At 48.0% G+C, this 17128-nt stretch overlaps 1 long non-coding RNA gene across 2 annotated transcripts; it reads right to left on the bottom strand.

Annotated features, from left to right (window-relative positions):
- Positions 1-9660: 9660 nt before the first annotated feature.
- LOC122697849 lies at positions 9661-16116 on the bottom strand. 2 transcript variants are annotated; one of them, XR_006342184.1, is made up of 3 exons: positions 15898-16116; positions 14940-15066; positions 9661-12620 (listed from the first exon to the last, which is right to left on the bottom strand). It is a non-coding gene; the product is annotated as an uncharacterized LOC122697849 (long non-coding RNA). The 2 variants fall into 2 exon arrangements; XR_006342185.1 differs by having other exon boundaries at positions 9661-11269.
- Positions 16117-17128: the final 1012 nt, after the last annotated feature.

The following is a 17128-nucleotide window of genomic DNA, read 5'->3' as shown; positions in this document are numbered from 1 at the left end:
TGGAGTGTGTTGGGGGCAACATCAGCTCCATCTCCACCATCCTCCCCTCGCCAAGGCCGGGGGGTGGGGGGTGGGGAGAGGCAGGGGGTGCAGGGAGGGGCAGGGGGGCGGGGAGAGGGGCTGGTGGGCAGTAGATGTTAGCAGACCCATGTTTGTCCCCGTTCTTGCTTTCGGGCCAGTATAGCCCAGGCAGGGTTCCTCCTGCGGTGACTGTCTCCTGTTCCTGGAGGCTGGGGGTTGAGGTTTTAGGCTTGGGAAGGTCCTAGACTCAGCAATACACCTAATTACTAAGAAACTGTCCTAGAGCCTCAGCTGTCCTTTAGTTTATAGCGTGACTGGCTGGAAGGCTTCAAACTGAGTCTGTTACGATCCCTCCAGCATTCCATGGACGTTGAGAAGTCACTGCTGGTTATCAGCGTTGCCTTGACAACCACTGGGTGCATGAATAACTTGGCAGAGGTGAAGGGTCATGTCAGACACTGATAAACATACACAGTAAAATTTCCTATGTGTGTGGACTCTGTTCTTGAGATGCATGGATGGTTGGTTTGAAAGGTAGTTTCTTTTCACTTAAGTGACCTCCTACTAATTTTATTCTCTTTTTCAGTCTATTACATTGCTTAGCAGACCATTTTACCTGGTAGTACTCTTTGAAGGAGCATGTCTTTTAACTCTAAGTACAATCGGAGATAAAACCACCTCCCTAGTGTATATAGGCTTTAAACAACTACATCATCATCATCCCAGTACTGTGCTAACATGAGCATGGTTTGCAAATCAGACTCTAAAGAGGCAGAATAATTAAACTCAGAATAATTAAAAAGCAAAAGTGAAAGTCGATCAGTTATGTCCAACTCTTTGCAACCCCATGGACTATACAGTCCTGGAATTCTCCAGGCAGAATACTGGAGTGGGTAGCCTTTCCCTTCTCCAGGGAATCGTCCCAACCCAGGGATCAAACCCAGGTCTCCTGTATTGCAGGAGGATTCTTTACCAGCTGAGCCACAAGGGAAGCCCCAGAATAATTAAAGGCTCAGATAATTAAGCTCCCAGAAAGGTGTTGAGGGCAGCAATGGATGGGCTCCATGTCTGATTGTTCGAGATATGCAGTGTCCACGAGTGGCTGTCCCGGCTGGCTCCCTGCTATTCAAAGTGTGGTCTCTGGACCACCAGCAGCAATTAAGAGTTTACTAGAAATCCAGAGGCTCAGCCCTCTCCCAGGCCTGTTGGATCAGAGTCTGCATTTTTAGTACGATCTCTGGGTCATTTTTCTGAGTGTTAAGTTCTGAGAAACACCCCATCTTATAACCTGAGGAGCCTGCCTTCTGAAAAGACACTGATATTGTAAGAAATAAAGCTTTCAGAAGAGGACACTCCTGGGAGAGTGTAGGAAGCAAAGCTATTCTATTTCTTAAGGGGTTTTTTGGTTTGCTTTTTTTTTTCTCTTACTGTGGACTGTTTCAAAAATCTTTATTGAATTTGTCACAATACTGCTTCTGCTGTTTATGTTCTGATTTTTTGGCCATGAGGCACGTGGGGTCTTAGCTCCCGGACCACATATCGAACCCACGCCCCCTGCATTGGAAGGTGAAGTCCTAAGCACTGGTCAACCTGGCAAGTCCCAGAGCTGTCCTAAAAGCCACGCAAACCAAAATTCTCCAGGCTCTCCTCAAGCTTTGGGTGGCTATTTATATATTTTGTACAAAGTTGTTATTCCCTTTCCCCTCCATTGAGAATATGAAAGAATGTTAGTCACTCAGTCGTGTCCGACTCTTTGCAACCCCGTGGACTATGGCCCGCCAGGCTCCTCTGTTCATGGGATTTCCCAGTCGAGGATACTGGAGTGGGTTGCTATTTCCTTCTCCAGGAGATCTTCCTGACCCTGGAATCGAACCCGGGTCTTCTGCATGGCAGGCAGATTCTTTACCGTCGGAACAACCAGGGAAGCCCCTGAGAATATGAAGCCGATTCCAAAAAATAGCCGGAAAAAGGGTGAGAGAGGAAGGATTAAACATAATGTGAAAGTCTCACATCCTTGTTTTTCATAATTTTACTTATTTATTTGTGGCTGTGCTGGAGCTTTGTTGCTGCGCCGGAGCTTTCCCTGGTCGCAGGGCACGGGCTTCCAATTGCGGTGGCTCCTCTTTTGCAGGGCATAGGCGCTAGGGCACACGGGCTTCAGTAGTTATGGCACATGGGCTTCGTTGCCCCGCGGCATGTGGGCTATCCCTGGGCCTGAGATCGAACCTGTGTCTCCTGCGTCGGCAGGCAAATTCTTAACCACTGAGCCCCCAGGGAAGCCCCCGAGTTCTTACTGAAGCGTCTTCTTACGTGATGCCCGTCACGACCGTGATCCTCACTGTGCCTCAGCTTCCCCGACTTTGAGAATAGCCCAGTCATTTCCCAGGGCCTTGCTTGGACTCAGAAGCCAGTGTTTAAGGCCTTTGTGGTCCCCGGTGAGAGGCGTGGCCCCAGCTGGAAGCATCACTGGGGCCTTTGTGGCTGGCGCCTCGCTCAGCAGCCTCCTTGCTCTCTGGCCCGGACTGCCCACTTTTATCTCTGTCCCTGGCTTGTCTGGGAAAAGACCTGCAGGCCACGAGGGTGGGGCGAGGGGGATAAAGCAGCTTCCAGCATGGATGAGTCAGAAGAAGCTTCATTTGTGGCTGGCAGATCCTTGTTACTCACAGACCCGTGGGTGAAAGGAGCAGGAATTTTTCCCTGTGCTTCCGTGATGAGAGGGGGCCCACGGCCTCTGGGCCCCAGCCCCCGGGGGTGGGGCAGATACACAGTGACGTGGTCAGGCAGCAGATTGGTCTTCACACATCTGACAACACACAGCGATGGAGGTGAATAAATGGCCATGACTCGCAAAGTGGGTTTTAGACACAAGCATGCAATGAAAGGTCTGTACATCAGGGGCTTCCATAGAATCTCCTGGAAGAAGTGATGGCAAACGGGCAGCTCCCAGAGCAAAACACATCCCAGGTGTGCCTGGCTTCAGAGAATTCGGTATATGTAATCTAAGCATCTCAGATTAGTGAGGGGGAGGTGGTGTGATGCCTGACGTCATTCAAGAGACTTTGCTTTACAGCAGGACTCAACTATGGCTCTTTTTTCAATTGTGGAAAACATGCAATAACACAAACCAGCGGCATGAAGTCCCTTCACATTGCTGCCACCGTCACCACCATCCATCTCCAGAGCTTTTCCATCTTCCCAACTGAACCTTGGGGCTTCCCAGGTGGCTCAGTGATAGAGAATCCACCTGCAATGCAGGAGACCCAGGTTCGATCCCTGGGTCTGGAAGATTCCCTTGGAGAAGGAAACGGCAACCCACTCCAGTATTCTTGCCGGGAAAATCCCATGGACAGAGGAGTCCGGCGGGCTACAGTCCACGGGGTCGTAGAGAGTCAGACATGTCTTAGCGACTGAACAGCAACAAAAAACTGAACCTCTGTCCGCATTAATCACAAACTCCATCCCTCCCTCCCTCCCCCAGCTTCTAGCGACGTCCCTGCTTCTTTCTTCCTATGAATCTGACGACGCAAAAAACTCATACCTGTGGAATCATACAGTGGTTGTCCTTCTGCGACCAGCTTATTTCTCTGAGTATAATATCCTCAGGGTTCAGCCATGTTGTGACATGTGTCAGAATTGCGTTCCTCTTTAAGGCCAAATAATATTATATTCCTTTATGTGGATAGACCACAACTTGCTTATCCATTCGCCTGTTGGTGGACACGTGCGTTGTTTCCACCTTTCGACTCTTGAGAATAATGCTGCTGGGAACATGAGTGGGCTTCCTGGTGGCTCAGTGGTAAAGAACTCGCCTGCCAGTGCAGGAGAGGCAGGTTCGATCCCTGGGTCAAGAAGATCCCTTGGAGAAGGAAATGGCAACCCACTCCAGTATTCTTGCCTAGACAATCCCATGGACGGAGGAGCCTGGCGGGCTACAGTCCACGGGGTCTCAAAAGAGTCGGACACGACTTAGTGACTAAACAACAACAAAGGAACATGAGTATCCAAATAACTCTCCAAGTCCCTGCTTTCGATTCTTTGGGGGGTAATGCTCGGCAGTGGAATTGTTGCATCATCTGGAATTTCTATGTTAAAATGTTTGAGAAACCTCCATATCGTTTTGGTTTCAATTTATCCACATCCTTGTGCTCAGTCGCTCAGTCGTGTCCGACTCTTTGCGACCCCGTGGACAGCAGCCCCCCAGGCTCCTCTGTCCATGAGATTCTCCAGGCAAGAATACTGGAGTGGGTCTCCCATATCCTTCTCCAGGGGATCTTCCCCATCCAGGGATCAAACTCCCATTTCCTGCATTGCAGGAGGATTCTTTACCACGGAGTCAACCGGGGGCTTCCAGCTCCTTGCCAACACTTATTTTCTGTTTTGGGTTGTTTTTTTTTTTAACGGATCATCCTACTGAGTATGAAGTGTCTGGGTTCTTTTAAATAGCAACATTCTAAAATATAATTTTGTTTTTCAAAAACATCGATACCCAAGTTTTAGACAATTGGAGAAGATAGAAGAATATAGTAAAATCAGTAGAATTTGCTACCTAAACTTTAAAGGTGGGTTGAAGTTTAAGGTACAGAAAGTGAAGCTAATCACTCTTCTTGCTGTGTGATCACATTCGTTACTGTTGCTTGTATTAATCTCAAGCTTTGATTCCATTCCCTCCAGAGAGGAAGCCAGAGTCTGACAAATGTCATTTAAGTGTTTGTGGACATTCGTTGAGCACTTGATAAGGTCCACATGCTGATACATGTGGAATGGGGCAAGGTGCCTGCTCTCTGGTATCATCTCCTGTCTTTGGAAGAAAGAAAGAAAAGAAAGAGAAGTCGCTCAGTTGTGTCCAACTCTTTGCGACTCCATGGACTGTAGCCTACCAGGCTCCTCTGTCCATGGGATTTTCCAGGCAAGAATACTGGAGTGGGTTGCCATTTCCTTTTCCAGGAGATCTTCCCGACCCAGGGATTGAACCCGGGTCTCCCACATTGTAGGCAGACACTTTACCGTCTGAGCCACCTGGGAAGCCCCTGTCTTTGGAAACGTTGCCATTTAAAAGAGGCAGAGTAAAACTCTAGATCAATTTCTAAAGCATCAAAAACAGTAAAGCATGTCGATTTAGGAAAGCCTTACTTGCTTTTTGTTATGTTAGGTGCAAAGTTGAAGAGTTGCTTTTTCAGTCCTTGTTCCCCAGGTCCAAGGGGTCAAACAGCACTGAAAACAAGTATTCAAAACCCCAGCCTGCAGTCCTGTGGGGTCCTGGCCCAGGAGCTGGGGTCAGGTGGCTGGACCACACCACAGGCTGTGATGGGAGCACCCGGGCTGGTGGCATGTGGGACAAGCTGGCCACCAGGCCCAGTCGTGTTATCCCACGTGGATGTGGGTCAAGAATGAGAAATCTGCTTTTGATTTATCTGCTAGGCGGCTTTTGGGGGGAGGGAAAATGATTTTACATAAAAACTCTAAAGAGAAGTTCACCAAAACTGATATTGGCAATTACATTATCTATTTTTTAAAGATCTTTCTTGATGTGGACCATTTTTGAGGTCATTACTGAACCTGTTACAATACTGCTTTTGTTGTTTACGTTCTGGTTTCTTGGCCGTGGGACATGTGGTCCATCTTAGCTCCCTGACCAGGCATGAACCCGCACCCCCTGCATTGGAAGGTGAAGTCTTAACCACTGGACTGCCAGGGAATTTCCTAAATTATCTCTTGGTAGAGGGATTGATATGTTTCATAACTTCTTCATATTTTAGAATTTTGTAATGAACAGTACTAATTTTATAATCTGAAAAAGATGCTGTTTTTAAGCATAAAAGGAAATATCAAAAAAAGGCAGAATAATGAGATGATTATTGCTTCATTCAAAAAGATAATAGAAAATAGAATACTGGCAGGCTTAACATTCAGAAATGACCGTGGAGAGCCAGGATCACACACCACGCTTAATTCTGTCACAAACTGGGGACGGTCCTCGGCATTTTCTGTAATCCATCATAAACTCGAGGAAGAAAGGATCTGAAAGAGTCCCTGTGATAGCGTGCTGGCCCTGCACATACCGTCTCAGGAAGAGGACAATGACGTGCTCAGACTCACTCAGAGTTATGTTTTTCCTACTGTGTGAGCTGTCCTTCTATCTTGAAAGTTTTGCAAGTCTCAGGTAGGAAGTGGCATATGAGGGCAGATAAATGTTGAGTTGTAATTCCTAGCTGTGACATTTTAATTCATAAAAAGAGAAAGATTTAATGCCTCTGATGGGAGTATGACACATTCTAAAAGAAAGGAAGTCACTAAGACCTGAAGTAGACGCTGGAGGTTTGGTTGGTTTGACTGGGAGGAAGCTAATCTTCTAAAAGACACGCATGGCTGCTCTGAAATTCAACTTCCATGAGTATTTGTGGGTAGGTAGGGAGAGAGGTGGAAATTGTGTTTGGGGTATATATTCTTGTTTTTAACACAATTTCTTCTTCATCTTTTTTTTTTCCTATGTTCCTGAATTGAAATGTTCCTTCCTCAAATAAAAGATGCTATTTTTCTATGGCCATACCTCATGGCCTGTAGGATCTTACTTCCCGAACCAGGGATCAAACTCATGGCCCCTGCAGGGGAAGCACAGAGACTTAACCACTGGACCACCAGGGAAGCCTCTAATGCAATTTCTTTATATGGGCCTCATGAGAAGGGGGCCTGATTGTCTGAAATCTCTAGACAAGAGAAGTGAAGTGTTGATCCTGCAAGCTGCGGCTTGTGTTGGCAGGTGAATGAATGTGCTGCCGCAGGTGGGGGTCAGAAGCTTGCTGTGTCCCACACCCATTCCTGATTTGCAAGAAAAAAGCCAACCCAGAAGCTGGAAGGAATCCAGAAGACATGGACCAACCCACAGCTGCTCCCTAGAGACAGGTGTGCCCGCTCGCTTCTCAGGCTTACTAAGTCTTAAGATTAATGAGGGGTTGCTGGCCCAGGAGGCCATTCACGGAGGCAGGCTTGGTCCTGACCAGCAGCGTTGCCAGGCCGTCAGGACACACACACAGAGCAATCCCTTGTGAAATCCCCTACATCACCTTTGCTGACTTAGAACGGTGTAGACCCTCTCGGTCTTTTCAGGCCAAAGGGACTCAGGAGCAAACACTCCCAGGGGGATCTTCCTTTCCTCGTCAAATCTTCAGAATAAATTGTGTGTGTGTGTGCTCAGTTGGGTCTGACACTTTGTGACCCCATGGACTGTGGCCCACCAGGCTCCTCTGTCCATGGGATTCTCCAGGCAAGAATACTGGAGTGGTAAAGTCAAAAGGGACCTTGAGATTAGCCAGATTAGTGAAAACATTCACCTTAATTTACTTTGAGGGGCTTCCCAGATGGCACTAGTGGTAAAGAATCTGCCTGCCAATGCAGGAGAGGCAGGTTTGATCCCTGAGTCGGGAAGATCCCTTGGAGTAGGAAATGGCAACCCACTCCAAGCTTCGAGATGATTTATTGTGTGTGTGTATGTGTGTTAGTTGCTCAGTCGGTGTCTGACTCTTTGCAACCCCATGGACTGTAGCCTGATGATTTGTTACATGGCCACAAATAATGTTACTGAAAAAGTGTATGTGCTGGGGTCTGGCTGCTCGCCACCCAGAAAGCCAATAAACAGGCCGGGTTGGTGGAAAAGAAAGTTTATTTTCAGAAGCCGGCACCCAGGAGAGGGAGGTGGACATCTGTCCAAAGGCCAGCTCTTCCCGCCCATTCTGGCAACCAGTGGGGCAAGAGCTCTCACAGACGGAAGGAGGGGCCACGTGCAGGAACAGACGGTCGGCTCTGCCAGTCATCTTCAGGTTGGTCAGCGGTGGCGGACCAGGGTCATCTTGTTGTTTTAGGTACATTTAATCTTCGGATCCAGGGTCCATGGGTTCCCATTTCTTTGAGGCCAAGTCTCAGAATTGTGGCAGCTTGTGTCGTGGGTACGGTCTGGTCACCATGTAGCTAACTGCTTCCACCTGGGGTTTTAGTATCGATAAGACAGCTCCCTGGTTATGGTTCTGAGTATTATTCGTAGTCCTTGAGAAAGAACTGAAGGTCCTTGATGATGCTTAACGACTACATTATTACTATTTGATCTCCTTTGACTGTTTTCCTTTGTTTCTGCATTTCTCATTTCTCTGATTAAACTTATTTTTCGACTAAAGTTTTCCACAGACAAAAGGCAGGCAGAGGACGTGGAGGGGTGAGGGCAAGGACCATAGGGTCCTGCTCCATTTCAATAACTGCGACAATCTCTGTATCTCAGCTGAGAAAAAGTGGAAGTTGCTTAGTTGTGGGGTCTTCGCTTAGTCATGGGGTCTTTGCAACCCCATGGACTACACAGTCCATGGAATTCTCCAGGCTAGAATACTGGAGTGGGTGGCCTTTCCCTTCTCCAGGGCATCTTCCCAACCCAGAGATCGAACCCAGGTCTCCCGAATCACAGGTGGATTCTTTACCAGCTGAGCCACAAGGGAAGCCCAAGAATACTGGAGTGGGCAGCCTATCCCTTCTCTAGGAGATCTTCCCATCCCAGGAATCGAACTGGGGTCTCCTGTATTATAGGCGGATTCTTTACCAACTGAGCTATCAGGGAAGCTCATCTCAGCTGAGAACCTCTTTGTTAAACTTTACCACAGGGTTTTGCTTTTGCTCTAGGAACAGAGGATATAGTTTCTACTCTATCATGAGTGGGGTGGGTGGAAGATGATTTGAAATTGGATATGAGGTATTTAGGTATCTCTTTTAGAACCAAATTTTTGTTTTTATTTATTTTTTGTCATTTATTTTTTTGGGGGGTTGTGCTGGGTCTTCATTGCTAGGGGGGCATTGAAAACGGGAATACCTGTTTTCAGGGGACCCGGTTTCCCCCTTTGTGTTGGGGGATGATAACAGCGAGACTGTCACCTCCTGGAGGCAGAGATAGCAGCAGCATCCATTGCCCTGTCGTGATTTCCTGATGTAGCTGCACTGGACATCCGTGTATCTTTAGCTGTGGCGGGCGGGATTCTCCCAGCAGTGGCTTCTCTTGTTCCAGAGCACGGTCTGTATGGCGCGGGCTCAGTGCTCGCAACACACAGGCTTACTTGCTGCGCAGCCTGTGGGATCTTCCGGGATCAGGCATCTTAACTGCTGGACCAGCAGGGAAGTCTGCCACGTTTTGATCAGAGGGAAATAGGAAGTGAGAGGCAGAGTGCCCCGCCCCCACCCCGTGTGGCCCCCATCAACCCGGGGCAGCTCTGGGTGGTCTCAGCTCTGTGCCGCCTTGAGTAGCAGAGATAGCAGAAGGCGTCAGGAGAGGGAGTATTGATAGATTCCAAGGCGGGGAGGTGGTCAGGGGTGCGAAGAGCATTGCCAGCAGCAGCTCCTTGGAGGCGGGGAGCCATCCCCCCTGCAGGGGCCTGGACTCTGGTCTAAGAACTGCCCGTCCTCCAGACTGCTTTACCAAGGGGCACGTCCTACCTGCCACACACTGCTTCCACATCTTCTCCTTCTAGACCCAGGACACCAGCCGCCCACAGCAGGGCCCAGGGTCTTTCAGCTCCACCTCTGACTGGCCCTCTTCTGCCTGGCTTACTTGTGACAAACAGAACTTTTAAGTTGGGGCTGGGGGAGTGGCAAGAGAGACTCTTGTTTTAAATGATCAATTATTAATTAATTTATTTGGTGGTGCCAGGTCTTAGTTGGGGCCCGCAGGATCTTTGGTCTTTGTTGTGGCCTGCAGGATTTTTGGTTGCAGCTGGTGAACTTTTAGTTGCGGCATGCGGAATCTAGTTCCCTGAGCAGGGATCGAACCCGGTTCCTCTGCATTGAAAGCAGGGAGTCTTAGCCACTGGACCACCAGGGGGAGTCCTGAGAGACTCTTATTTTGATACTACTGGTTCTCTGAAGAGTATCCCTGAGCATTAAAAGTCTCAGTTCAGTTCCTCTTGGGACCGCTCATTCGAACGCTATTGTCTTTTACAATCCAATAACTCAACTTAACGTTGTGTATGTAAAGATGAAGATGAATTACCTGTTATTACGTTTGATGATAAAATATAGAAAGCCCTGGCCCTATCGTGTATTTTCAGTCTCACCTGCCATGAATTCGCACTCACCTTCATAGCAAGATAGATCTACAGAGTTGTCCCAAGCCCACTACTCCTCATTCTGTTTTGGGTTTCTTTGCACATGCTTTTTGCTCTTTCTGGAGTGTTTGCTTGACTTTTGTAAGCCATGAAAATGCCTATTCATTCTTCAGCATTTGGTTTTGATTTTTCCAACCCCCATGAAGACCATCACCATCCTTCAACCCCTCTCTTCTTTTTGTGTCTTTATCAGACTTTATTTTAATGACCTACATAAATGCCAGTCTCCCATGCTACCTTATGAGCTCCTTGAATACAGGATTGTATCCTTTATTGTTTATATTTGTTTTTCCAACACAGGACTGTCCTTTGTTCATGTGAGTGTGATCAACATTTCTGCAATTTTACACTGAAAGACAAAAAAAATTAATGAGGGGAATTCCTGAACTTCTTTTACTCCAACAGGTTAATGATCTTCTCCTGGGGTTGTTTCCATCTTAGTTATTGGTTAGAATGGAAATTACACCCTTTTGGGGACACTCCCAGAAAAGCTAGTAAATGTTCTCAAAGTCTTTGTTTATCTATAGGATGGCATAATGCCATAAATGAATAATTACATGTGTGAAGTATATAATATGTTGTGTAATTAAAGACGTGATGCTAATAGAATCTACCTACCTACAAAAGCTGCCTCTTAGCAAGTCATCTTTAGGGCCAGTTGTGCAACGTTTCTGCGGAGTATATTCCAAGTAGAACAGAGAAACCATAATAAAGGACCATCGAGACTTCCCTGGTGGTCCAGTGGTTAAGACTCTGCGCTTCCACTTCTGGGGGCATGGTTTTGATCCCTGGTCAGGAAACTAAGATCCTGCATGCTGTGCAGAGTGGCCAGATAAACCAAATCAAACAAAATAAAGGAAAATCAAGCAAAGTAATGAAATCTACACCACATGAAATCTAACCAAACGTCACTTATGCAGAAGGATGTGTGTCTATTTTCATACTCACACGAAAGGCTCTCTTTTCATTTTTCATTTGTGCTTTTCAGGAGGACCTTTATCACTTAGGAGGTTTAAATATTCAAGGACATGTCTGATTTGCAGGCAGCTCACTCTTAAATTCAATCATACAGATCCCTGAAAATCAGCTTCCTGATCCAGTTGAAGGTTTAGCATCATCTAAATAAAACCACAGAGATATTCCAAGAGGCTGGAAGTACATAAGGGCCATACATGCTCTCTTTTAAATGTGTCTCTCTTTGAAAGCTGAATGTAAACTTCAGTATCTGGGATGCCATTTTCTTTCCTCCTCACCATCCCCTCTTCACACTTCTTTGTCCGTCTCACAGGGAGCTGGAATTCTCTGTATTTCACAGACACATTTTGAGCATCTACAGTGTGCCAAGCACTGCCTTGTACATCACCTCAATACTCATGCTTTTCTAGAGATGGGTCAGAAAACGGCAGCCCCAGACCAGTGTCGGGGGCAGGGGGCAGACGAGGGTGCAGGCAGTGCTGTCCTGGTGCGAGCTCAGTCGCTCAGTCCTGTCCGACTCTTTACGACCTCATGGACTCTAAGCCGCCAGGCTCCTCTGTCCCAGGCAAGAGTACTGAAGTGGGTTGCCATTTCCTACGTACAGATGGTGAATCCCAGAAGAGGAGGAGGGTTTGAAATCAGATCCCTGTGCAGAGGTAGCACAACTCTATGTAGCTTTCTCTCTCTCTTGTTTTTTAAAAATATCGGTTTATTTATTTAGTGTTGGCTGTGCTGGGTCTTCATTGCTGTGAGCAGGCGTTCTCCGGTTGCGGTGAGTGCAGGTTACTCTATGCTGTGATGCACGGGCTTCTCACAGTGGTGACTTTTTTGGTGGAGTCTGGGTTCTATGGTGTGTGCGCTCAGTATCTGTGGCTCACGGGCTTAGCTGCCCTATGGCACGTGGGATCTTCCCGGACCAGGGATCAAACCTGTGTCTCCTGCATTGGCAGGCGGACTCTTTACCACTGAGCCACCAGGGAAACCCTGCCAACTCTTCTTTTATTTTAAAAAATGTGTTGGTGTCAAATATATTTACCAGAAAATTTGCCATGTTAAATCATTTTAAGCATACAGGTCAGTTGCATTAAGTACATTCTCTATGTTGAACAAGGATCACTGCTGTTTTCAAAGCTCTTTCACCACCCTCAGCAGAAACTCTGTAAGCATCAAGGGCAGAGTGCTACCTGAAAAGTAGCAGTCACCGAGGGCTGTGTGGACAAGGCTGTGTGTAACCCGGGGCTTCAAAGATGGACAGGATTTCCACAAACAGGGAAGAGGAGAGAGGCAGCCTGGTAGGTGTATAAATGGTGTGATGAGGGATTGTCGTTCAGTCGCTAAGTCATGTCCGACCCTTTGAGACCTCAGGGACTGCAGCACGCCAGGCTTCCCCGTCCTTCACCGTCTTCCGGAATTTGCTCCAACTTGTATCCATTGAGTTAACAATGCCATACAACTGTCTCATCCTCCAAGACTCAGTGGGAGTGAGTTTAACGCCTGTGTGAACCAAGAAGAATCTGTTTTGGGGTAACTCACGTATCTGGGAGAGAAGAGAGGACCCAGCTACAGAGCCAGGACGGGGCTGAGTTGAAACAGCCTTGAAGCAAAAGGGATTGTCTGGAATCACTGATGTCCGTGGACCTACATGCCCCCCTTACACAGCTTCCCAGGTGGCACTAGTGGTAAACAGCCCACCTGCCCGTCCGTGCAGGAGACGTGAGACGCGGGTTCCAACCCTGGTCGGGAAGATGCCCTGGAGGAGAGCATGGCAGCCCCCTCCAGTATTCTTGCCTGGAGAACCCCTTGGACAGAGGAGGAGCATGGTGGGCTGTAGCACACAGGGTCACAAAGAGTCAGACACTCCTGACGAGACCTAGCACGCATGCGCGCACGCAGCTTTGGTGAGCACCGCCTTTCCCGTTTCCAGAGGACTCACTGTTCTCCAGTTGGAGCTGGAATGTGGTCCCCAGAGAGGCTTCGGCTGGGGCAGGTGCCCGGAACAACCACGAGGCACACCCCTTCGTCTCCTGCTTTTATTCTGTGGCCTCCACCCTGGTCAAGGCCCCCGTCACCCCGCACCTGGAATGACTGCATCAGCCTCTCATCTGACCTCCCTGCCTCCAGCCTCACCTCTGCGCCAGCCCACGGGCAGCCCCACGCCATCTGCTGAGCCTGAAGCAGCATCGCCCACAGGGCGTCCCTTCGCACCAGCATCTTAGTGCTGGAGCGGGAGGTCTCTCTCCTGCAGTGAGCGTCCCAGAACTCCCCGCAAACAGAGCAACTGCATTTGCCTCACTCATTTGGTTCTTCAACTGTTTTCTCACCATTCATCACACCTCAGGTGTAGCCAGAGTGGTGGCTGATTTGTGCCCCTTCTAAATCCATAAAGTCTTTTTAAAAAATAGATGTTAATCACTCAGTCGTGTTCGACTCTTTGCAACTGCAGGGACTGTAGCCCGCCAGGCTCCTCTGTCCATGGGATTCTCCAGGAAAGAATACTGGAGTGGGTTGCCATGCCCTTCTCCAGGGGATCTTCCCCACCCAGGGATCGAACCCAGGTTTCCCACAGTGCAGGCAGATTCTTTACTGTCTGACTCATCAGGGGAGCCCCTAATGTTAGGTCCATGAATCAAGGTATATTTTTAAATATATACATATCTTTTAAAAATATTAATGTTTTTAAAAATATTTATTCATTTATTTATTTGGCTGCATCGGGTCTTAGCTGTGGCAAGTGGGATCTTTCAGTTGTAGCATGTGGGATCTAGTTCCCTGACCAGGGGTTGAACCCAGGTCCCTGCATTGGGAGTGCAGCGTCTTAGCCACTGGACCACCAAGGCAGTCCCTGGAACTCACACTTTCTGTGGGAAGGACCACAGGCGCCACCTACTAGAACTGCCAGGTTTTAGAAATGCAAAAACAGAGGCCTGTAGGATTTAATGACCCCTAGGGTTGGCTCAGATGGTGAAGCATCTGTCTACAATGCGGGAGACCTGGGTTCGATCCCTGGGTCAGGAAGATCCCCTAGAGAAGGAAATGGCAACCCACTCTAGTACTCCTGCCTAGAAAATCCCATGGACGGAGGAGCCTGGTGTCCATGGGGTCACAAAGAGTTGGACACGGCTGACTGACTTCACTCACTTTCACTAAGATCATTCCCAGGGATCAGATTTGACCTCTGGATTGGGAAGATGCCCTGGAGGAGGACACGGTAACCCACTGCAGTATTCTTTCCTGGGAAATCCCATGGGCCGAGGAACCTGGCCTCTGGTTCATGGGGTGGAGAAAGAGTTGGACATGACTGAGTGACTGAACACACATGTGCTCGCACACACACACGACTTAGCGACTAAACAAGAAGATCATTCCCAAGGTAAATGCTCAAACTAACAGAAGAATTCAAACCTCCAGGTTTATCCTCATTCTATCTCAGCACTGCTGAAACGGAGGGATCACCAGCCCCGCCCCCCCCCCCCCCCCCGCCCCGGTTACATGGGTTCTCTTCTGTCCAGTCATTTTATTAATAAGGAATCAAGAGTCAGAACTAAGTGTAACCGTGGAGGTCAGTTGATCTAACCTCATCTTATAGTTGAGAAAACCGAGGGCCAGCGTTGCCTGGAAGTGTTCTGCCCGCGATCAACGTTTCCTGTACCTGAAGTCACACAACATGCAGCCTTCTGTGTCTGACTGTTTGTAAAACATCACTCACAGTGTCTCCTTCAGTCCCCCTTACGCCCGCAGTGACGCACACACTCCTTCCCACGGCCTCAGAGCTCCTCCCAGCTGCCCCCCAGGCTCGTCCTCTCCCCTGCTCACCACGCTTCTGTCGCTTGTATCCAGTTTTAGATCCCACTTCTCTTATCACATGGGACTTCTTTTTCTCGAAGTTCCCTTAGTTTGATGATCTCCAGGTCCATCCACATTGCTGACCTCTGTGCTATTGCTTAAACAAACCACATAATTTTTTTGTTTTAAATTTATTTTTATCGTATAGTACATACAACTTATTTTGTCTTAGTTTAACTTAGCTTATTGAAGTATAGTTGGTTTACAGTGATTCAGGTATACAGCAAAGTGATGCAATTACACCTACAAATACATATTCATTTTCAGCTTCGTTTCCATTATAGGTGATTGCGAGATTGAGTGTCGTCCCCTGTGCTATAGAGCAGCTCCTTGCTGTTGATCTGTTTTATACAGTAATGTGTATCTGTTAATACCAAGCTCCTAATTTATCCTTCCTCCCTCAGCCCTGCCTTTCCTCCTTGGTAACCATAAATCTGTTTTCTGTGTCTGTGCATCTTTTTGTTCTGTACATAAGTTCATTTGTATCATTTTTTTAGATTCCACATATAAAGGATATCAAATGGTACTTGTCTTTGTCTGACTTATTTTGCTTGGTATGATCATCTCTAAGTCCATGGCAAATAGCATTATTTCATTCTTTTTAAGGCTGTTATTCCATTGTGTATATGTACTACATCTTTTTTTACTCATTCATCTGTCTATGGGCATTTAGGTTGTCTTCATATCTTGACTATTGTAAACAGAGCTGCGATAAACATAGGGGTGCATTTTTTTTTTAATTATAGTTTAGTCTGGATATATGCCCAGGAGCGGGATTGCCAGAGCATATGAGCATAAGCTGACTTTGGTTTTTACGGTACCTCCAGGCTGCTGCCCACAATGGCTGCACCAGTTTGCATTCCCACCAACCAACAACAGGCAACTTTAACGCGTCAGCATTTGCCCAAACCCAGCTGACCGCCCTCACCGAGCACACAGTCCTTCGGCATCCTGATTACAGCTGGCCTCGCTCCAGGTCGGGAGAGGCCCTCCCTCCGAGAGGGGCAGCTCTGTCCAGCAGGCCTTTGGACTAGAGCTTGCTCTGAGACTGTCATGGCTTCTGAGCCCGGAGCCCAGGTCCGGATGCTCCCGGAGTCCTGGTGGAGCTGCGGCTGGCTCACCTGCAGGGCTCCAGGGGGCCGTGACTCATCACCACATAATTCCAGCCCCAGCTTCCCAGGGAGGCTGGAAGCAGGGAAGGCCTGAGAGGCTGAAGCAGACGGAGGGGAAAGCGGCACGCCCAGGGTGGGGCCCTGCGGGGAGGTGCCCGGCCTGACTCACCCCCGGCTTTCTGCAGGGGCAGCCACGCCTTGTGCCCAGGTTCCGAATGCCAGGTGGGGGATGTGCCTGCACCAGGCTCCCTCGATCAAGTTGCAACAGGTCTCCTGAAAAGAGCATTCCCATTAAAGTGAATGGAGTCAAAACAGGCTGACCTCTCTGGAAACACAATTTACTTTCTTTTCTAAATGTTTCCTAAGTGCTCGGGAGACCCAGGTTCAATCCCTGGGTAGGGAAGAGTTCCTGGAGAAGGAAATGGCAACCTGCTCCATACTCTTGCTTGGAAAATTCCATGGACAGAGGAGCCTGATAGGCTACAGTCCATGGGGTTGAAAAAAGTTGGACACGACTGAGCAACTTCATTTGCAGAGATGCCTGAGAGTGTAGAAGAGAGAGAAAAAAAAAAAGCAGACCTTGACATCAAGGAAGCTGGGAGCTAGAGCGATGGTGAGGTTTTATATGATCCATCCTGGCAACCTAAAGAAACCAAGTTGAGTGCAGAGAGGAGGGGAATGGGTATGAAGCCTCACAAGTTCCTGCACTGTGATCAAGATCTTTCCATTGTGTGTACTCATGAGCACAGCTGCTACTGACTTAAGAAGAAAAGTTCTGGAAGGGAAAGGCTTGCTATATAATTAATTTTGAAAACCTGAGGGGTGGCTGCTATTAAAAAAAAAACCCTCCCAACCTTGAAAGCAAGTGGGACCGGCATGTGGACAGATTGGAACCCTCTTGCCTTGGTGGTGGGAGTGTAAAATGATTCAGCCCCTGTGGAAAATACTTTGACAGTTCCTCAAAAAATTAAGCATGGAATTATCATATGACCCAGCAATTCCACTGCTGGATATATACTCCAAAATAAAGCAGGATCTTAAAGAGAT

This window comes from Cervus elaphus, chromosome 7 (genome assembly GCF_910594005.1).
Source record: "Cervus elaphus chromosome 7, mCerEla1.1, whole genome shotgun sequence".
NCBI classification, from domain to species: domain Eukaryota; kingdom Metazoa; phylum Chordata; class Mammalia; order Artiodactyla; family Cervidae; genus Cervus; species Cervus elaphus.
The sequence above is the reverse complement of the archived record's forward strand: the minus strand, read 5'-3'. Positions and strand labels throughout refer to the sequence as shown.